The sequence below is a fragment of the Protopterus annectens genome, chromosome 5.part0 (assembly GCF_019279795.1).
Source record: "Protopterus annectens isolate FY-2018-M chromosome 5.part0, PAN1.0, whole genome shotgun sequence".
Taxonomy (NCBI): Eukaryota; Metazoa; Chordata; order Ceratodontiformes; family Protopteridae; genus Protopterus; species Protopterus annectens.
In genome coordinates, this window is record NC_056735.1 from 524,583,842 (window position 1) to 524,605,472 (window position 21,631).

The following is a 21,631-nucleotide window of genomic DNA, read 5'->3' on the forward strand; positions in this document are numbered from 1 at the left end:
AAGGTAGTTACTGCCACCAGACACCCCCAAGCCAGCTACTCTAAGGCTCTTACAAGGGTACCCAATTATACTGAGTGAAATTAATCTTAATACAAATGGTATTTTGACTAGTGCAGTAAGGCTTTTAGGAGTGGCCACAGATTCACCAAACAGATATGAGTACTCCCAAAGGTTAAAATATTCTCTGAAGGACCAGCCACAATGAAAAGTTTAAATAAATTTAATAATAAATAATAAAAGAACATGGAAATACTAAATATCTATTTACAATAAACAGCAGAGTTTCAACCACAGGAAATATTTAAATAACACAGATGAATAGACTCACACAGATACATAAAAACAGTACTTAACTAATCTCACTATGTATTCCTGACTAATTTAAGCCAAGATGAAGTAGGTGAGTGATCCTTCTATGTCAGGCTTCCATAACAGAGTGCCATGAGACTTCAGCCTCAACTAGTATTAAACATTAGTTTAGTGATGGATTCCAGAATGATATCACACGCATCTGTTCATCTGACTTCTGGTTCCCATATACCCCACCCACCATGGATAGAAACTGCCAGGATTTTGCATCTATCTGTCAATAATACACACACAGATAGCCTTGAGATCTGCTGCACCTGCTGGAAGTCAGAAAACCATAAAACACTTTCAATCTTCCTACAGGAGCTAATAAACTGTACTTCTTACTGACATTGCATCTACGGTTTCATTCAAAGCTGTGAGATAACATCTTTATAGCCTAAGCCCAGTAATTTAATTTCTTACTATTTTTAAAGTTTGAGATTAACTTCTTCTCTTCCAGCATCCTCTCTTAAAATATATGCATTTAAACAGTTACAATAATACATGCACATGTCTTTTTCTGCCCAGCAGGGCAAACTGCTGATACATTTTTAATACAAGCAACTTTACAAACACATTTTCAACACAAGCATATGTACAAATCAGTTTGATATTCAAATAACATATAATTGTTCAATTCCAGCTGACTGTGCTGGCATATATTACAAATCCACTGCCCTACTTCTCCAGGCATAGCTGGCAACACCTCACATCATCACAAGCAGAATGGATGATTTAGTCAAGTGGGAGCAAAATGAAATGTCTGAAACCCTGCGATGATATTATGAATTTCTGCAAAAAGATTCTCCTCAACAAGCACAATCCCTCCAGTTTTGGCAGCACTATAGAATGCCTTTAACACCCAGCTGTTCTACTGAAATTCACCCACCAACCCCTTGGAAGTCTGATAAGTTATACATCATTCTATAATTTCAAGAATTGCTCTTTATGAATCCTGAAGCAGATGGTGCAGTTCTCCTTTACAAATCTGCTTCTTCCAAGCAGCTTATGACTTGTAATCCCATTCTGTCAGATAAATATGGAAGATTTTTTTCCCATAGGCTAGAAAAAAGGTATACATTTCTTCTACTTTATCCTTCTGAACATTAAAATGTCAAACACAAATGTCAAGTTTCTTCTGGCTTTTGAAAATATGAAGAAAGGCATTGCTGATCTTCCTTCTTCTGGTACTAAAGCATCTTTAAATTCCTCACTTTCCTTAGTATCTCAGGTTACTATACAATCTCTGATGTGTTCCTGTCACACAGCTGATACCATGTCCAGTGCAGCTGCCACTGGGTCAAGTATGTGGAGATTTACTTGGCTGCACACTTAGAATTTACCAGAGTCTTAAGGCAGATTGTTTAAATGTACCTCTAGACAAAGAGGAGGATCTTCTTCTGTTGAGATCCTCAAGAATGTTAATGAATGGAGAAAGTTAATCCAAGGGGTTTCTCAGAATGTTCAGTTCCCTATCCTCAAATATAAACTTTCATTCTAACACAAGGGCTTTCTATAAGAAAAAGAATCAAACAACCCCAACAAAATCAGGGAAATAGACCTTCAAGAAGCAGTTGCAAGGATATTCCAAAAAAAAAGACACGGCCTTCCCAAGTGCAGAGACTATCCAAAAAAGCATATTTATTAACAACCTCCAATCTCCTTCTCTTCCCCACCCTAGCAACCTTTAAAACTTTCTCAAAACCTATTTCTTTAATTTCCTCTTTAGAACTAGATTGCTTCAGACACCTAGGTACTAAGAATTATTCAGAAAGGTTAGAGTTGGTAATGGGACACTCTGTCCTTATTTCAAGGGATTCATTCTCATCCCAGCAGCCAGTCTCCCTGTTTCCTCCTATTCTACATCAAATGCTGTCTCAAGGAGTAATAGAGCCTGTCAAATAGAAGGAGGTTTCAACTCAAGTATGTTTCGGGTGCCAAAGAAGGAATGACAGAACCTAAAGATCCATGTCAGACCTCTCATTTCTAAATCTGCATACCAAATTCAAAAATTCAAAATGCTTTCTCTATAGTCTATGTTACCTCTCACTCCCCTTCTAGTTTTCTAAAAACTCTAGACTTAAATGATGCCTATCATCACATTCACATTCTCAGACTTCAGATGCTGGTTCACTTTTTTGGTTTTCTGCTTTACCGGTTGGAATGTTAACAAGAGAATTTTCAGTGTCTGGCTCCAGTAATAGTATATTTCAGGTCTAAAGGCATTCACATTTTTCTTTATTCAGATAATTGCCTTATTTTTTCAGACTCTTCTAAGATGTCAAAAATCTCTTTTTTTTCTCAGTTTAGGTTTTCATATAAACTTAGAAAAATCATTCCTCATGCCATCTAACATAGTGTTTCTTGGTTGCCTCCTAGATACATCTCTTTTGGGCTCTATTTCAGAGTAGTGAACAGCTGAATTGCTGAATCCAATATGGTCAAGACTATATGGTCGATAATTCAGTCAGTTGACAAAAAACACAAGCCCAAACAACACCTATAAACAACAGAAATAATACTTTTGTAGTGGGGGCAAGCCACCTTGTATGTCCATACCCCCCTGCTAATTATATATACCAACTCTGAGAATGCACTATGGTGGGGATAAGGGCCAATTCCCTGATCACCACTGTACCGAGGTCTCAGTCACAATGGTTTGATGGACCGAGTTGTAATCCATATGGTCTTGACCATATGAGTTTTGATAATTTGGTCATTTAACACTTTGAAGATAAGAGGGGAAAATATCAGAAATTGTTACATGTAAAAGTCTACTTTCTTCCTCAGGGCAAAGTAAACTTTCACAGTTAACAATTTCTGATATTTTCCAAGTAATATCTCACAACAGCCAAGGTCTATCGCAGGACATTAGGATTCATGGCCTCTACAGTTCTCATGATGCCAGACTACATGTGAGAAAAAATTAATGGTTCTTCAAATCAGTCTGGACCTAACACCAGGACCTTCTATTATTTTAGATGCTGGTGGTGAATTTTATCAGGAAAGAAATTCACTATTGGATTAATCAATTACTCCTCAATCCAGTTCTGATTTCTTGGTAAAATTATGTAACCTAAATTGTATTAATTTTAGTTAGTTAGTTAGTTAGTTAGTTAGTTAGTTAGTTAGTTAGTTAGTTAGTTAGTTAGTTCACTAACAAAAGTATGGCACAAAATCTAGCTTTTCTAGTTTGATTTTTACCTGAAATCGTTTTTTCCATTCTTTTCAGTTGTGTAACCATTTTCTTCACACATTAGTGACAGAAAACACAAATACACTGAGACACAGATGCAGTTTAATACCTTTTATTGGATCAACATAAGTTTTGCTGTTAGTCGAGCTTTCAGGCTAGTAGCTGTCCTTCATCAGAAGTTAAATTACTGATGACAGATTACTATACCTAACATTATTAACTTAACAACTGCAATGAAAGTGCCCCTGCTAACCCAAAATGTACTACACTCCACCTGTGTTCCACTGTCTTTGTATTTACTGATGTATGTATTTATTTATTTATTTCCAGTTTGATGACCAGGGAAGTCCACTGGGTCAATCAGAGCTAGTTTTCATTGGAGGCCTGGGGAGAAAATCTCTAAAAGCAGTTAACAGAATATAACATATGTCAAGTATGGAATATACAGCATATAAAAGCATAAATATACAATTTAAAATACAAATACAAAATCAGGGTGTTTATGTTTAAAAAACACAACTGTTAAAATATAGATAAAGTCAAAAGTAATACAGATGATATAATTAAAAGTTCAAGTCATTATGTGTTTATCCAAGTTTAGTGTTTATTCTAATAATAATGTTAGTGATCAGAGGTGATAGTAGATGAGATTGAAGGGAGATTTGAAAAAAACACAGTGTAATTTAGGTGGGAAGGGAGCAGGAACAGTACCAGTTTGAGGTAAGGTAAGAATGGAAGAGAGATTTAAAATTAGAGTAGTTGTGAGTACAGTGAAGGGGGGGATTACATAGTTTAGCTAAGGAGTGTGATAGAAGTAATTGGCCAGATGGGTGAAGGGGTTTATAGATTTTAAGGTGGTTTTGGTTTTCAGCTCTAAGAGTATCACTATTGACATGAGGGGTTAAGATAGATGAAAAAGAGGGGCAGATGGTGGGTTAGAATATGATTTTGTGAGCAGTGGTGAGTTGTATGAATTTCAGGAAATTAGGGAGCTCAAACCAATTTAGGGAGTGGTAGGAATGGCAGTGATGGATAGAGTACATGGACCCTGTAGCAAATTTACAGACTCTGTTATAGCAGGCTTCCAGTTTGTTTTTTAGGCTAAGTTGGAGATGAGTAAGTAGAGGGACACCATACAGAATACAGGGGAGCAGGTAGGAGGAGCGTAGAGTACGTTTAGTAGAAGGTGTTAGATAGCGATTTTGTCTGTACAGCAGACTTAATTTTTGGTGGGGTGGGGTTGATATTATTTTGGATGTGGATATTGAATTTTAAATGTTCATCAATGGTGACTGAGTAGTTTGGTGTGAGGTGCAATATTGATCAGAGTGTTATTGTGGCTTTTCATTTTAAAGGAGCTTTTGTCTATGGTGAAATTTCTCAAGGGAGAGAATATCATGATTTTTGTTTTGTTAGCATTGAGAGCAAGATGGTTGTGTAGCATCCAAGTTTCAGTACTGGAGAAGGCTGTATGGGTTTTTTGAAGGAGTTTGGAGGAAGAGTTTGCTGTACAGATGATTGTGGAATCATCAGCGTACTGGATCAGTGTAGCATTATCTATCTATCTGATAAGTAAGGGGCAAAGAATAGAGCATTGGGGATGCTGGAGGGATTGTTGAGAAAGGATGAGGTGGATTTTTTCCTTTTAACAGCTTGTCCTCTACTGGAGAGAGACCTTGTAAGCCAGGCTATGGAGAAAGAAGAGAAATTGAGGGAGGAAAGTTTAGATAAGAGTTGAGGATGTGAGACAGTGTCAAAAGCTTTGGAGAGATCTACGTAAAGGGTGGATACAATTTACCCAGAGTCATGAGCATGATTAATGGTGTCAAGGAAGGACAGAAGAGCAGTGTTAGTGCTGTGGCCAAGCCTGAAACCATGTTGTGTTGGGGTAAGAAGATGACTGTGTGTTAGGTATGGCAAGAGTTGGTGATGAATGCACTTTTCGAGGATTTTAGAAAGAGGTGAGAGAATAGCTATAGGATGGAAGTTAGTAGTGTCTGTTTTATTGCCACCTTTGTAGATAGGGGTGGCAAAAGCTTTCTTCCAGAGTGAGGGGACATAGGCTTCTTGGATGGACCTATTGATAAGAATGGAAATGGGAAGGAAAATGCTGTCTGCAGCAATTTTAAGAAAGGATGGATACAGGTTATCAGGAGCATGGGAGCAAGGCTTTAGTTTAAGGAGGAGTTTTTTATGATGCTGGTGGGGATAGGTTTAAGACTGAAAGGTTGAGTGTTAGAGGGAAAAGCAGTGAATGGGGGACTATGAGAGGGAGAGAAGATGGGAAAGTTTGTGATTAGTTACTTAGTTTGGTTATGCAGTCAGTAAAAAAGGTGTTGAAATTAAATACAATTTCATGGTCTGGGGAGTTTGGGTTAGGGCGTCAATTGTCTTTTCTACCATGGTTTAGAAGGAAGAAAATGCAATTTCAGAACTTTTTGGGGTTAGAATTATGTTCTGATTGGAATTTGGAGTAATTAGTCTTACGGTCTTTATTTACTAGTTTCTTCATTGAGTTGCAGAGTTGTTTGAATTCGATTAGAGCATTTGTTAACTTATTTTTTGATGTTGCTTCCAACATTTGTCTTTGAGGTGCATTCGTTTTCTGGTTCTTTAGATAGCCGGGGAATGGTTTTGGCTTTTATTCTTTTTGTTCGAAGAGGGGCTAGGCTGTTTAGTAAGTCTAGGAATGTTTTGTTGAATTAATTAGTTGCACTGTCCAGAGGCAGAGTTTTTAGGGGGGCCCAATTCATTTTTTTCAGACAGTCGGAAAATGTCTATGGATTGAAGTTGGTGTGATTATGAGTTTGAATGTATTGATGTTGTGGCATTTTTTAGAAAAATTGAACAACTCAGAACATGGGGAAACTACTACTTTTTTAACTGTTGATATGGTTAATTTATTTAATGCTATACCACATTCATTGGATATTGAGTGGTTTTAGGAATTTTTATATGATACTCAGCACTTTAGCAATACACAATTGGCTCTATTAGTGACCCTTATGGAGACTGTTCTAAAGAACAATTTTGTCTTTTTTGAGGGTCAGTTTTTCCTACAGAAGACAGGTGTTGCTATGGGGGCTTTTTGTGCCCCAGTGTTTGCAAACATCATCATGCTAATGTGGGAAAGAAAGTATCTTTTTACTTCTCCTTACACCAATTGTTGGAAACTATATTTATGTTACATAGATGATTTGTTTTTTCTTTGGTGTGGTGACAGTAAAGATCTTGACAATTTTTTGATTTATATTAATAACAGCACTGAGTTTTTCAGATTTTCCCATTTACATAACACTCAAAGCATCAACTATCTAAATGTGGAAATAAGAAAAGTCCCAGAGAAGAAGTGATTTGTATGTAATCTTTATAGGAAGCCCACTTATAGCAACAGTTTACTTCATTACCATAGTAGTCACCTGGAGCATGTTAAAAGAGGAATTGTTAAAGGTCAATTCATAAGCCTTGCATGGATGAGTAGTAATGAAAATGACTTTCAAGTACAGTGTGCCCTATTAATGGATATGTTCAGGGCAAGAGACTATCCAATAGAATTGGTGGAGAGAGTGTATACAGAGGTTAGGACCAGAAGAGAGAACAGTATCATACCTTTGTTGGGTGTACATAGTACCAGGTTGGAAGCTAGTTCAACTAGTAGACAATTATTGGTTACAGGGGAGTATACATGTTCCTTTGTCACCAGATTTTCTGTTGACCATGATAATATCTATTATGTTTTGATGAAGAACTGGCAGATCTTTTATGGACAGGACGATATCCTGGACAGGTTAGGATCAAAACCCACAATAGTGTTTAAGAGAGGCACGACCATTAAGAACTTGATGGAAAGCAATGATACTGGGCAGCTATTCACTGGGATGGCAGGAACCAAAAGGTATAGATTCTGTACCCAGTATAAGTTTGTTTTCCACAGAGAAATGGTTAAGATGCATCATACTACCATCAGACCTAATGGGAGATTTTCCTGTAATTCCAAAGGGGTGGTCTATGCCACCCTCTGTATGATATGTAGTAGATTTTATATAGGAAAGACCAAAAGGAGACTCAAAGAGAGAATTAATGAGCATGTAAGAGATATAACAAATTAAAATTTCAACAATGCTTTATTTAAATATGTACAAAAATTTCTAACCATGAATTTAAATTTGTGGCGATTGAGAGGGTGGAAATAAATCCTAGAGGTGGACCATGGCAGGATCTGTTAGAATTTAAAGAACTATGTTGGCAAGTTAGATTAAATGCTCAGGTTTTCCCAGGTCTTAATGAACCTGTCAGTATTGGAAGCCTTTTAAGGCTTCATTCTTATACAATATAATTGTTTTTTAACACATATCTATTGTTTTTTGGGGGGATTTGATACACTGATATTATGATCTAAAGTTTGTATTCAGTTATTTTGTTTTTTTACAAAAAGATTTTATTTAGTGGTTAGTTCAATTAATCATTTAATCATTTTATTGGAAATGAGATTTGTTTGGCTGAGAATGTCATGTGTTTTTTAATAACTGGTATTTAAATCAGTTTTTTGTGTGATTTGATATTCTGATGAACTCAATGTTATATTCTTGATGAAAGGGCTAAATGAACCTTAGATATGGAATTTGTGACGACCGTGTCCTGGTTTTGGATTTTGTTGTATTGATGTTATATTTGGATAGAAGAGGCAAACCTCCCCATCTCTCTACTTGCAAAGCAACACAATTTAACAAATTATTTACTGAGACCATTTTAACCCAAGCTAAGCAACAGAATAATCTAAAAACCCTCCCCTTAGAACCCTGCACAACACATACTAAGCATAACTCATTTCATTTCCTACCTGTTTCTACAGATAGGATAAGAAAATAGCTCAAAAAAATTAAACCCACAACATTGGCATCAGACAAATTACCAGGAAAAGTCCTGCAAATAGCTGCTGAAGCTGCTGCTTACCCAGTAACCATTCTCATTAACAGATCCCTGTCAGAAGCCATGGTCCCAAAGTTTGGAAAATGTCACATATAATCCCCCTCCATAAGGGAGATAATTCTACAGAAGTTATCAACCACCGCCCAATAGCTATACTATCCCCTATAGCAAAAATCCTGGAGAGATGCATACATTCCCAAATTATGGACTACTTGCATACCCATAAACTCCTGTCAAACACTCAGCATGGCAGTCGACACTTTCATGGTACCACCACTATCTTAATGTCCTTCACCAATACAGTAAACATCCATAGAAACAATGGTAAATTTGTATCTACTACCTTTCTCGACCTGTTGAACACCTTTGACATGGTCAGACATAATATACTTATCAAAGCACTATCTGATCTAGGACTAAATCCTCCATAACCTGGTTCCAAAGCTATCTAGGCAGCCATCAGCAAGCAGTATTATGGCAGCAAGACCTCTCACCCCTTCTACCATCACACCCAGAGTACCCCAAGGTTCCACACTAGGCCCACTACTTTTCACCCTCTATCCTAACAACCTCTACACTTCTACTCCCAATACATCTGTCATACAATATGCAGATGATTCTACACTAATCTGTGGAGTTCTTTCATTACATGAATTCCATACACTAACAAAAGAATCATTCCTTTCAGCTGAAGCATGGCTATCCAAAATTCAACTTATTCTTAACCCTACTAAAACTAAACTTCTGCTCTTTAAACCTTCTAGGTCCACCTCATTAACCACCACCTTTAACATCATGTCCAGTAACAAAACTATTATCTCTCCAGTAGAACACACCATACTTCTTGGAGTAAAGATTGATAATAACTTGAGATTTGATATTCATATCTCCCAGACTATCAAGAAAGTACATAAAAACTAGGTGCCCTCTATAGAAATAGACATTATCTTAACAAACATACACAGTCAACCATATCCCACACACACCTGATCTTTACCCTCCTCTATGCTTCCCCTATTCTTACCAACCTCAGGAAAGCAGACTTTGCTAAACTTGTCTCCTGCTACAACAAAATAGCTAGAGTCACCTCAGACTCCCCATTTAGATCTCGCCACTGCTCAGCCTTAAGGCAGCTCAACTGGCTGGAACTCTTACACTGTAATCAACTTTCTCTGGCTCATAAAATTCTGTATCAACCAGAAAAAAACCCTGAACTTAAAAACCTACTTCTCTCCCACTCTAGTAACAGGACTCTCTACTCTAGTAATAAATTCCTTCTCAAAGCAACTAAAGCTAATAATACAGAAAGGGAATCACTCTTCTCTAATTATGTGTCTAAAATCTGGAACGCTCTAACTAGTCATATACCTACCATCCCTTCTTTACCACAATTTAAGAGATCACTAAAAACTAACATCAGTAACAATTGAGTGTGTTACTGTACTACTCCAGGCTAGATCCACCACTACATTACTCTGCTTACTATTATTTATACCTGACTGCTCATAGACCTTAAGTTGTATTAATGGGCCTAGGACCTAAAATTGTAAATATGTCAGATGATATCTTGTTTATATTTTTGCTTATTTTTATGTAGTTGAATTCTTAGACATGTGACTCATAATGATGTATTATTTCACTGTCTGTCTTAATTATAATGTAAAGTTTGCATTAATAGTGATCTTATTTGTTAGTTATATGTGGAGCTTTTCTCCCCGGACCTCCACTGATAAGGGACCTGTGTCCAGTGGACTCTCCTGGTTAACAAATGTAAAATAAAATAAAATAAAATAAGTAAATAAATATAAATAAATAAACAGGCTGGCAGGTGTTCGCTAAGGGGAATAGGTATAATTCCTTTGTTTCAGATTAGGTTCGGATGAGCTGCTAAGATACAATCTAGTGTAGTGCCAGAGGAGCCATCTTTACTGGATCTGGTAAGATAGTTTATTAGCTGGGAGAAGTTAAAGAGTTTAATTATTTGGCTTGGAGATTGTGAGGAGATGATGGCCTAGTTGATGTTTATATCGCCAAGGGAAAATGTTCCATTTTTTATGTTGGAAGAGAACCATGAGAGGATGTCTTCAAGGATGGGGATGTTATCACCAGGGAGAATGTAGATGGCAGCTATACATAAAGATTTATGTTTGCTGATTTTTAGGAAGGCTATGGATAGTTCAGCAGGAGAGAATTTAGGAATGGGGTTAGTGTATGGAATAACTGTTAGACAAGAGGAGTAAATTCTGGCTACCCCTTCTCCTTTCTTATTAGGTCTGTCATTTCATATGATTTGGTAGTCAGGGGAAGAATTTCAGTATCTTTGATATGAGGTTTGAGCCAGGTTTCTGAGACAGTTAATATGTTGGGATGGTTATGTGCCAGCCAGGCATGTAAGATGGGTATTTTATTACAAATACTTTGGGTACTGACTGTAACTAGGCGGATGGTTTTGGGGAAGGATGATTGTGGTGATGTAGATGGATGTCACCAGAAATAGAGAGAGAGAGAGACTAGATGTAAAAGATGGATGAACAGGTTCAATGGGGAAGGTTAGTTAGGAGTGTAGTTGACGAAAGGTCTACTATTGCCAGTGAAGTTAAGTGGGTTAGCAGAGAGAGGTCCTGGAGGGAGCTTACATTTATAGAAGAGAGTTGTATTATTCTGGCTTCCAAAATGGTGGACAGCCTGTAAGCACACTAACAGTGCAGCTCCTGCAACCTAAACTCTAATCTGATCTCAGGCCGGCGCATCGCTCAAAGAAAATGTGCAAAACATCAATGGATTAAAGCAGAAATGTGAGTACTTACTTTTCATCTATATTTTTGCTGATATTATATCTTTTTGAAGGAAAATATCTACTTGATGGAAGTTGAGCCCTGTACCGCATGGTATGGATCCATCCGGATTAACAGGCCTAACACAAAAAATAAGGCAAAAGCATCTCTCAGAACACGACTTATTACTAAAAACAATCTGCAATATTATAAAGCATATAACTTTCTTTTTGAAGGAAAATATCTACTTGATGGAAGTTGAGCCCTGAATTGCATGGTGTGGATTCTTCCAGATTAACAGGCCTAAGACAAAAATAAGGAGAAAGTATCTCTCAGAACAGGATTTACTACTAAAAAATTCTGCACTATCACCAAGCATCTAAGTTTGGAAGTCGAATGGGGAATCACCAGATAAAATGGAAATTTTAACCACAAAAACTAAACTATCTATGATTACTACTCCTGAGAAAGACGTCATTCCCAAAAGAACAAAAACTAACAAGCTGCAACAAGAAGCTGCTAAGATGTCTCTAAGATCAAAACAGGAACAATCTTTAACATTGGAAGACCTTAAAAATGCTCTGCAACCCTTACAATTAGAAGTGCAAAGTTTTGAAAATAAACTAACTACATTTGGCTCTACTCTGGACCAAATTATGCTTAGACTAGAGCAAAGTGAAGCCAAAGTTATGGAAAATGAACTAAAAATAAATGAACTTCAGCAAAGGCTTCAGGCCAGCAACAACACAATTAAAGAATTACAACAAAAAATGTTAGATCTAAAAGCCAGACGCAGGCATAATAACTTTATCATAAGAGGAATTCCACAGAACTTTGACAATACACAACTTAATGCAATAATAAAAGAAATACTAAGCTCTCTCTTGAATAATAAAGAACTCTTGGATGATATAGTAATAGAAAGAGCCCACAGAGCAATAAGGCATGCACAAACAAGTGACTCTCTGAGGCAAATATATGTCAGACTGCTTAATTCAGCACATGCTCAACAAATACTAGCAGCATACAAAGCTAAAAAGAACTTTACAGGGAGAGCACATAAAATCACAATAACTCAAGCTCTCCCTTTGGAAATTAAACAAAACAGACAGAAACATAGTAAATATTGTGCTTACCTTATTGAAAACAAGATTCATTTTTAAATGAAAACCATGCATCTTTAATTTTCTACCACAAAGAAGAAAAATATCCCTTGAAACCCCTCAGCAAGCAAAATCCACCTTTCTTCATCTCTTCAAAGTTAATCCTGCTTGAAACAACCCAGTTCATCTTCTCTGAACTCAAAACAACATTTGGAGGGCTTCAGCAAGGTATTCTGCATGTTTCTATTTTAAAATAAGTTAAAAATAAAACCATAGTTTTATTTTTACAACCCGGGAGGTCCATTTTAGCATTTCAGCATTCTGTTTCCCGTAATTCTCTTCAAATCAGGAAGCTCTATGATCCTTTCACCTTTCATAGGTTCATATGTTCATAGGTTGGTACTAGGCTATCAACCCTAGGGCCTATACAAGCCTAGCCATAACAATTCCCTGGCTATTTCTTCCCACACTATTTACTTCCCTGGACCCCTGTCTAGCAGGGTGACTGACGTGATCCCCGGGGTGAATTTCCTTTCTCCCATCCAATCGTCAAGGTTCCTTTTGAAGAGGACCAAAGAGGCACTCTGCTTGACATGTATGGGCAATCTATTCCAGAGTCTGGGGAGTCTCTGGGTCAGGAACCTATCCCTCCAGCATGTTTTGTTTATTGTGATGACAAGGTTTAGATCCCTGGAGCGTGTGGCTCTGAGGGATTGGGATTTCTTTAAGTGTAGCATGTCCAACAGCTCTGGGTTTGACATGGCCTTGTATGTATGTCAACTTTAATGACGTCATTAATGACTTGTTTCCAGCCCCAGTGCATCTCTGGGAACACTAAATCAAGTTGGGAAAGCTCTACAAACAATGAATATTCAACTTTTAACCAAACTTTGCTTTTCTCATCAAAGAAACCTGAAATTGTATGTTTCAAGCCTCTACACTGCTATAATTACAAAGAAGAAGGTGATAGAAGAAAATACCAGTCATTTGGAAAATAAAGAAAAGTAAGTAGCTGTTTTTAAATATTTCAGCCTCCCTTCCTGCAGTATTACAAAACCTTGTGCTACACTGGATAAACCAAGGTATTGTCTCTTAGTAACTGCCTTTCATATATAAATTCTTAAAAGCTACCTAAGTATGGCTGCATAAAGAAATGACTTAAAGGCACTTTTCTTTAAGCCACTGCAGATGTCAAGAAACAAGGATTGTTAAATCACATCTGGATCAATGGGTCTCATATAAACTCTTAAGTATTAAACACTCCCAAATGATTACAGCTATGCTTTCTTGTATTATACAACTATATAGGTGAAATGCTCTAACTAATCCTGGGGGGGGGGGGGGATAAAAAATACTCTTCTTTTCTGAATAATGCTTTGAAACAGGGTGATGCAATTTGGTTTGTGACTTTTGTTTTATAATAGCCTAAATTAGTATATTACTTTGACATTAATAAGTTGAAGCCGCGGTGGTACATCAGTAGCGTTGTTGCCTCACAGCAAGAGGTTCTCCTGTTCGACTCTCAGCTGGAGTGCCTTCTGTGTTGAGTCTGCATGTCCTCCCTGCGGTCGAGTGGCCTCCAAAAGACATGCGTGAATGGGCGTGTCTTCGCTGAAGGTTGGGCATCGGGCTGGCAGCTCGGCATCATAAAAATCTACTGCCAATCATTAGCGGACCAGAGTTCCACTGTGGCGACTCCTAACCGGGAAAAGCTGAAAAGACAAACAACTTTGACATTAGTAAGTTCTTGTACATTGCTTAATCGCTATCCTAATAGCATGTTCACTGGGTTGTATTTGAATGAGTCTATGACTAAATGATAAATAGAGTCTTTTCTTGCATGCATATGTGAAAAGGTGACACTGACTAGTTGAAAACAAATGAGTGGATATGGATGCGATCTATCTCAAGTTTTGGATTATGGTGTCATAATTTTATTCTTTGTATATTTGGATAACAAAAACAGATGTTGTTGTATGCATATTGCCAGTATAGATATAAATGAGGAAATTTCGAGTAGCTTTAAAGAATATAGTTAGCTGCTTATAAAATTATTATTCTAACTGTTTTGGAACTTCAAAGTGCTGCCTTTTCTTTTAAGCTTCTTTTAGATCTGTTCTATATAAAATGTTTAGTAAACTTTTTAATAACTTTTGAAATATTAAGAACTAGAACATATTATTGCCTCTTATTATAAACATTTTCTAAGAATTTACTTTCTCTTACTTTACACATACCATTTAATTGAATAACTAACATATTATTTTAAGAGGTCAGAAAATCATTATACTGTAAATAACAAATAAAAGGAGCAGGCTGTGCTCAGTCTGTAGCTGATGATTGTTCACGTTTGGAACATTCTAGGTACTTTTGACATCTCTCTGCTAAATGTATATATAACTCTAATACAAATAATAGTTTTTCTTTGCTTTTTAACTCATGCACAATTACCAATACAGAGGGATGGGTGGATAGGCCCCTATTTGGGGTATAGGAGTTTAGAAGTCACTGCATCGATTTTAAAGTTTACCACACTAACAGATGGGTTTTATTACTATTTCTCTGCTTATCAGGCAATGAACGTCATGATAAGTAAATTAAGACATGGTGTCAATAGACTCATGGAATGTTGAAGGGATAGTGGATTAAAAAATGAGATTTAATCATGCATCTCACATACCAAGGCAAGGCTAATGTAGCCTTCCTGCAAGAAACTCACTTGGATGATCAACTGTAGGATACAGAAAGGGAAAGGAAATGGGTTAAGCAAATATTAGCTGCAGGCCATAATTTGTTATCTAGGTGGGTAGCCGTTATAATAAATAAATCTTTCCAAGGAGAAATTACTTCTTTTAAAGCTGATTCTAATAGAAGATGGGTATTATTTGTGATGGTAGTATTGGGGTACTATGTAATCCTATTGTACTCCACAACAAGGCAAATGATATTAAAATTTTAAAATTTTTAATTACTCTAGCGTCAACCTGGACAACAAATATGCTGAATTCATGTCTAAAGGGTTTAATTTTGTTCCTTGCAGGAGAGCTAACATTGTTGATGTACTTATCGACCTTAGAATGTTCACATGGAAATTAAATCTAGCTCTATTTTTTGGTAACGATATGAGTGATGAGGGTGGTTCTAGTGAAACCAGTTTACACAAACACAGTACATTTAACCCGCCTTACAATAAAATTACTGAAATTTTTCAGAATATATGTGAGCAAGATATCAGACATGTTTTTGATAACAGAGAGCCCACATTTCTGAACAACATGAACAAGGACGAACATGAAATTCTTGACCAACTAAGGAATATCCAGAGTATACGTATTATGAAACCCGATAAAGGTAGCGGTGTTGTCATTGTGGACAAGGTTGGTTATGTCAGTGTGATGCTCGGTATGCTCATGGAGGACAATTATACGGAGGTTAGCAGGAACAAAATTAACATAGCCTATAAAAAGGTTGATTTGATGTTAGACGACATGCTTTTTCAAGGGGAAATTAATGAGAATGAATACAACTTTATGTATAATAGTGCACCAGTTGTTAGTGGGATTTTTGGTATCCCCAAGATCCACAAAGGCCTTAACAATGTTAGGTTCAGGCCAATTGTGGATGGAAAGAGAAGCAAAACCTCGTTTATTAGTCAATTTTTAGATAACAAGTTAAAACATGGTCTACAGTGTCTTCCCCAGATCACAAGGGATTTGTGGCAATTTTTAGATAAAATTAAAAAACTTGAAATACAAGACACAGTATGTTTTGTTACTATTGATGTCGCCAATCTTTTTACATGCATTCCACATGATACAGGGCTAGAGTGGCTGGAGGAACAACTATTTGCAATAGGTATATATGACCAGGAACACATAAATACATACGTCAGACTAATGGAATTGGTATTACAAAACAATTTTTTATTTTTTGAGGAACATCTTTTTCGACAGTCTATTGGTGTTGCTATGGGGGCAGCTTGCGCCCCCATTTACGCCAATTATGTTATGGCATATTGGGAGTCCAAGTATGTGTTCCATAGTGAATTTTGTCCATACATCAAGTTTTATACTAGATATTTGGACGATATATTTATTATTTGGCATGGAGAGAATTGTATTTTGGAAGCCTTTATTGCATATTTAAATTAAACAATTTGGTTTTTGAAGTTCACACATGAGGTTAAGAATGATTGCATTTCCTATTTGGATATCAAGCTAACTTTTGATACAGCATGGCAATGTTTGGTGTCTAACATATACAGGAAGCCCACCTTCTCAAATTCTTACCTACATTTTGATAGCTGGCATCCTGAACATCAAAAGAAAGCCATCATTAATGGGCAAATGGTTAGAGCAGCCCATATGGTTAGCGAGGAGGTGGACTTCCAGGTGGAATTAAACTTTATGACCCAATTATTTTTGAACAGGGGATATCCCAAATATTTATGTGATGAGATCAGAAACGAGGTTCAATCTAAAAGGGATGGAGGTTTTTATGTACCCATCCTGAAAAATAAGAATGATCTCTTTACTGGTACACGTGAACTTGGGACCAACAATATACAATTCAAAGAACACTTTCTGTACGTTTTGACTTATAATGCTGACGCCGAGTACATCACGAAGTTGATTGAGAAGAATTGGGCAGCTTTTTCTAAACTTAACGAATTTTCAGAACTAGCCAAGCGTAAACTTAAGTTTATTTTCAAGAGGGACAAGACTATGAAGGTTATTTTTGAAAATTGCGCTAGGTCAGACACTAATCTTTTCAAAAATTTGGGTAATTACAAATGTGGGAGATGCCTGACATGTAAGCACATTTTAACAACAGGGAAGGACTGTATGATTAATTATAAACACATTGAGTTCAAGGGGCATTTTGATTGTTACTCTAAAAATGTCATTTATGTTGCCAAATGCCAGTTGTGTATGGCATTTTATGTAGGAAAAACATGCAGACGGTTTAGGGAGAGAATTAATGAACACTTGTTTGATATAAGACATCAGAAGGTCACTAATGCATTAGCTAGGCATGTTATGGCCTATAACAACCATTTTTTCAAGTTTTTTGTTATTCAGCAACTGGTCAAGGACAAACAGGGTAGAGTTATTGATTGCCATCTTGATGTTTGTGAATTAAAATGGCAACTTAGATTATATGCTTATCACTACCCCAGGTTGAATGAATTCATATCTTTAAAGCCCTTATTAAAGCTTAGACAATTGACAGGTTGACGCTAATTTTTAAGTGAATAGATATTTATAAGTTATTATTAGTAACATCATACACACATATTTTTTCCGGTTTTTAAATGCATACATTTTGTTACATACACAATTTTAGTAGACCAGTAACTTTTTATTGGTTTATGATAGATATATATTCATTATTTTTGTTTTTATTTTTATTTTCATTATTTTCATTATTTTTTGTCAAAATGTAGATTATTTAACTCTGTGTATATGTGTTTACGTGTTTTTTTTCCTACTGATTGGGAAATTGATTAATTGTTTTAATTTTAATTAATTATGTGGGTGTGTATATATATTCCATCACACTCTGATGAAGTCATTTGGATGAAACCTAGGTCAGTTGTGGTGGAGTTTCTGTGGATCTTTGTTGTAATAAAGTACCTTTGGAGAGCCTCAGCCTCTGTGGATTATTTACCAGTGAATATCATACTCTAAATAAACCTTTACTCTTTCTTAATATATATAGCCCCTGCTCTAATCAACACCTCTTCATTTATGAAATCTTTAATATGCTAGCTAACCACACAAATCATTTGTATATCATTGGTGGGGACTAGAATGCTTTATTAAATCTAGACAAAGATAGATCACATAATGAAAATAGGCAGTTGCAACATACCACTATAGCATTTGAAGAATTACAAAATACTTTTGAACTAACTGACCCCTATATTAAATTCCAGTATGATGAAACAATATCAAGATTCACTTTCTTCTCAGCCACTCCCAAAACCTGGTCCAGAATAGATGCTTTTCTAATTTCCCAATCATTGCTTTCGAACAGATTAAATTATGCTGTATCACCTAGAACTATCTCAGACCATTCAAAAATCAGTCTCTTAATAAATTTTCAAACAAATAAACAAAATGTTCCCTATTTCAATAATTGGACATTAAATCCTAAAATCATTCAAAACCAAGAAACAGCACAGGAAATCCAGAATGTCATAGCCCAACGTCAAAATGGCTTTATATCTACTCAAATTCCTTATGATATAAAATGGGTGGCTGCCAAAGAGGTCATTAGGGGTATAATTATCCAAAAATCTGCATGGTTCAAAAAAAAGTGCAATAACTTTAAAAAGGAAATAGAAACTCAAATAAATATTGCTGAATTAGAACTTCAGAAAAAATACTCTAAAGACCTGGAGGAAAAAGTAATAGACTGGCAAAAGCAATTACACAAACACTATCTGGAAAATATCTCCCTGTTAGAATTAAGGTCAATATATCAATATTCAGAATGGGAACAAACACCTTCAAAATTCCTAGCTAGACTAATTAACATAAAAAATGGCCCACCGAGAATTAAAGAAACAGTGTATGAAAGACTGGTGAAGCATAAGGACCAAGATATTGTAGATGCTTTTGAAGACATATATAGGAAACTATACAACATACCCTTATCACCATCTACAGACAATTTTGCTGATTTTATACATAATATAAAATTTCTACAACTTACGGAAGATCAAAAATAACTCCTAAAAACATCCCTGTAACTAAATGAGATAAAAGCTGCAATAAACAAACTCAAACTGGGTAAATCCTCTGGGCCCGATGGCTACACCTCTGAATTTTATAAACTATTCATGGAACCTATTTCCAAGGTATTATTAAAAGTTTTCAACTTTATAATACAACATGGAATAACTGATAATTATTTAAATAACTCCATAACAATGCTAATTCCAAAACTGAATTCTGACCCAACAGATCCAGCAAACTATAGACCAATAGCCCTGATAAATACTGACCTTAAGATCCTAGCTCATGCTATAGTAAATAGACGTAAGAATGTACTCCCATCTATCATTTCCCAAGAATAAATGGGCTTTATGATAAACAGGCAAACATGTGATAGCACCCTCCTTTTAGATACCATTATCAGACTTCTTAACAGTGTCAAATGCCCCAGATATGTCCTCACAGTAGATGCTAACCAAAGCTATTGATAGAGTTAATTTACATTTCCTATTTAATATATTGTCTTTATATGGTTTTCCTCAGGAATTCATAGGGATAATTAAGGTTCTATATCAGAAAGCTTCTACTACTATTCAGATAAATAAGCTCAAAACTAACCCTATACTGTTATCCAATGGTACAAGACAAGGTTGCCCTCTTTCCCCATACCTCTTTAATCTTTATCTGGAACCTCTCCCATTTATTTCACAAAAAAAATTTCCATCACACACCTAGAATCTATAATACAAATCTTATATTCTCTGCTTTTGCTGATGACTTAAATATATATTTTCAACTTCCCACCACTGACCTCCCAAAAATATTTAAAGCTATAGATGAGTTCTCTGAAATCTCTAACTATAATTTAAATCTAAACAAATCCCACATATTTCCCATGACTCTTATAGGTCATAAGGAATTTTACTTTCCCATAAGTGAGATCAAGATAAGTTACCAGATAAAATACCTAGAAATTATATTTACTCCTGACTTTAAGGATATGATAAAGAATAACATATTGCGTACATGGACCAGTATTGAAAGTGATATCAATAGATGGAAGAATATTAATATGTCATTACTCTCAAAAGCTAGTGTTGTTAAGATGAACTTTTTACTGAGAATACTCTTTCAACTAAATGCTACTTTTTCAAATATTCCCCAAAAATTCTTCCTTGATAAAGAAACAGCTATATCAAGATTCTTATGGTACCCCAAATCCACTAGAATTAAATATGACAAACTTGTACTTACCAAAGATAAAGGGGGATTGGGGTTACCTGATTTCAAACTCTATTATAGTATAATTACTGCCTACAGACTAATACAGATAATAAGTCTTGACCCGTATGTAAATACCTGGGCACCCCAATGGACCAAAATCTGGTCTGAACAACTGAAATTCCTTGGCTATAACAGCAAATCCCTACCATTTTTAAACCTAAATCAAAATGGCATATTCCCGAAGAATATACACCCACTAATTAAATACATGATTCTTATTACACATAAATTACTTAAATCATTGAAAATTATTAGATGCTCTTGCCTTTATACAACCACACCATCTAAATCCCAACCTATTAATAAGCAATAAACCCTTAAATCTAACAAATTACCCTCTGATAAAAGATCTCACAGTATGGAAAATATACCAATGGAGAGAATCCAATATACAACAAATAAGACTAGAACTAAATCTTACTAAGAAATATAATGTTATTCTTATCCAAATCCATTATCTCATAAATGCTAAATTCTCACAAACACAAGTCGACTTGCAGGATATTAACTTAGTAAAACTAATACTAGAAAACCTCGAGATGAAAGGGAAAACAATTTCTAGGACATATAAACTTGTAATAAATATAAAACAATGGAATTCTCTATTATTTTAAAACTATTGCAAGAAAAGAATACAATCTCTGACAGATGAAAATAAGAGACTGGCCATTGAGAATACGATACAATTCATCCCTTTTAAGAAGCTGCTGTATACACAAATTATAATAAATAACAATGTATACTATACCCCATCAAAACTAAATACGTTCAGTTCCAAATTCTCGCCTATATGTCCTCACTGCCCAAACCAAACTGCAGATATTCTCCATATCATGTGGAAATGTAGCAAGATACACAACCTAGGTTAGAGAAGATGGGATATGATAAATGAACCCTGTCATGGGAGACAGCTATATTGCACATTAACACGACTCAACTTCCAAAAATAAAAAAAAAATGTCCTTATCACGATGTGTGCCCTTATTAAATTTTATATCACTAAAAATTGGAATGTCACATCTCCAATTACATGGGAAGGCTTTAGCAACCTTGCTATTAAATATATCGCATCTCACAAACTAGTTTATACAAAAACAAAAAAGAAACTCTATTATCAGAAATACTGGGGTTACTTACTAGATGTAATTCTTAACAAAGAAAAATAATGGGCAGGATTCACGAAGCCTCTGTGTAAGAGTTACAAGGCTTACACGGAGGCTGCAGTTAAACGGTGTGATGTCAGCATGCCATGCATATGCATGAGGGCATGCT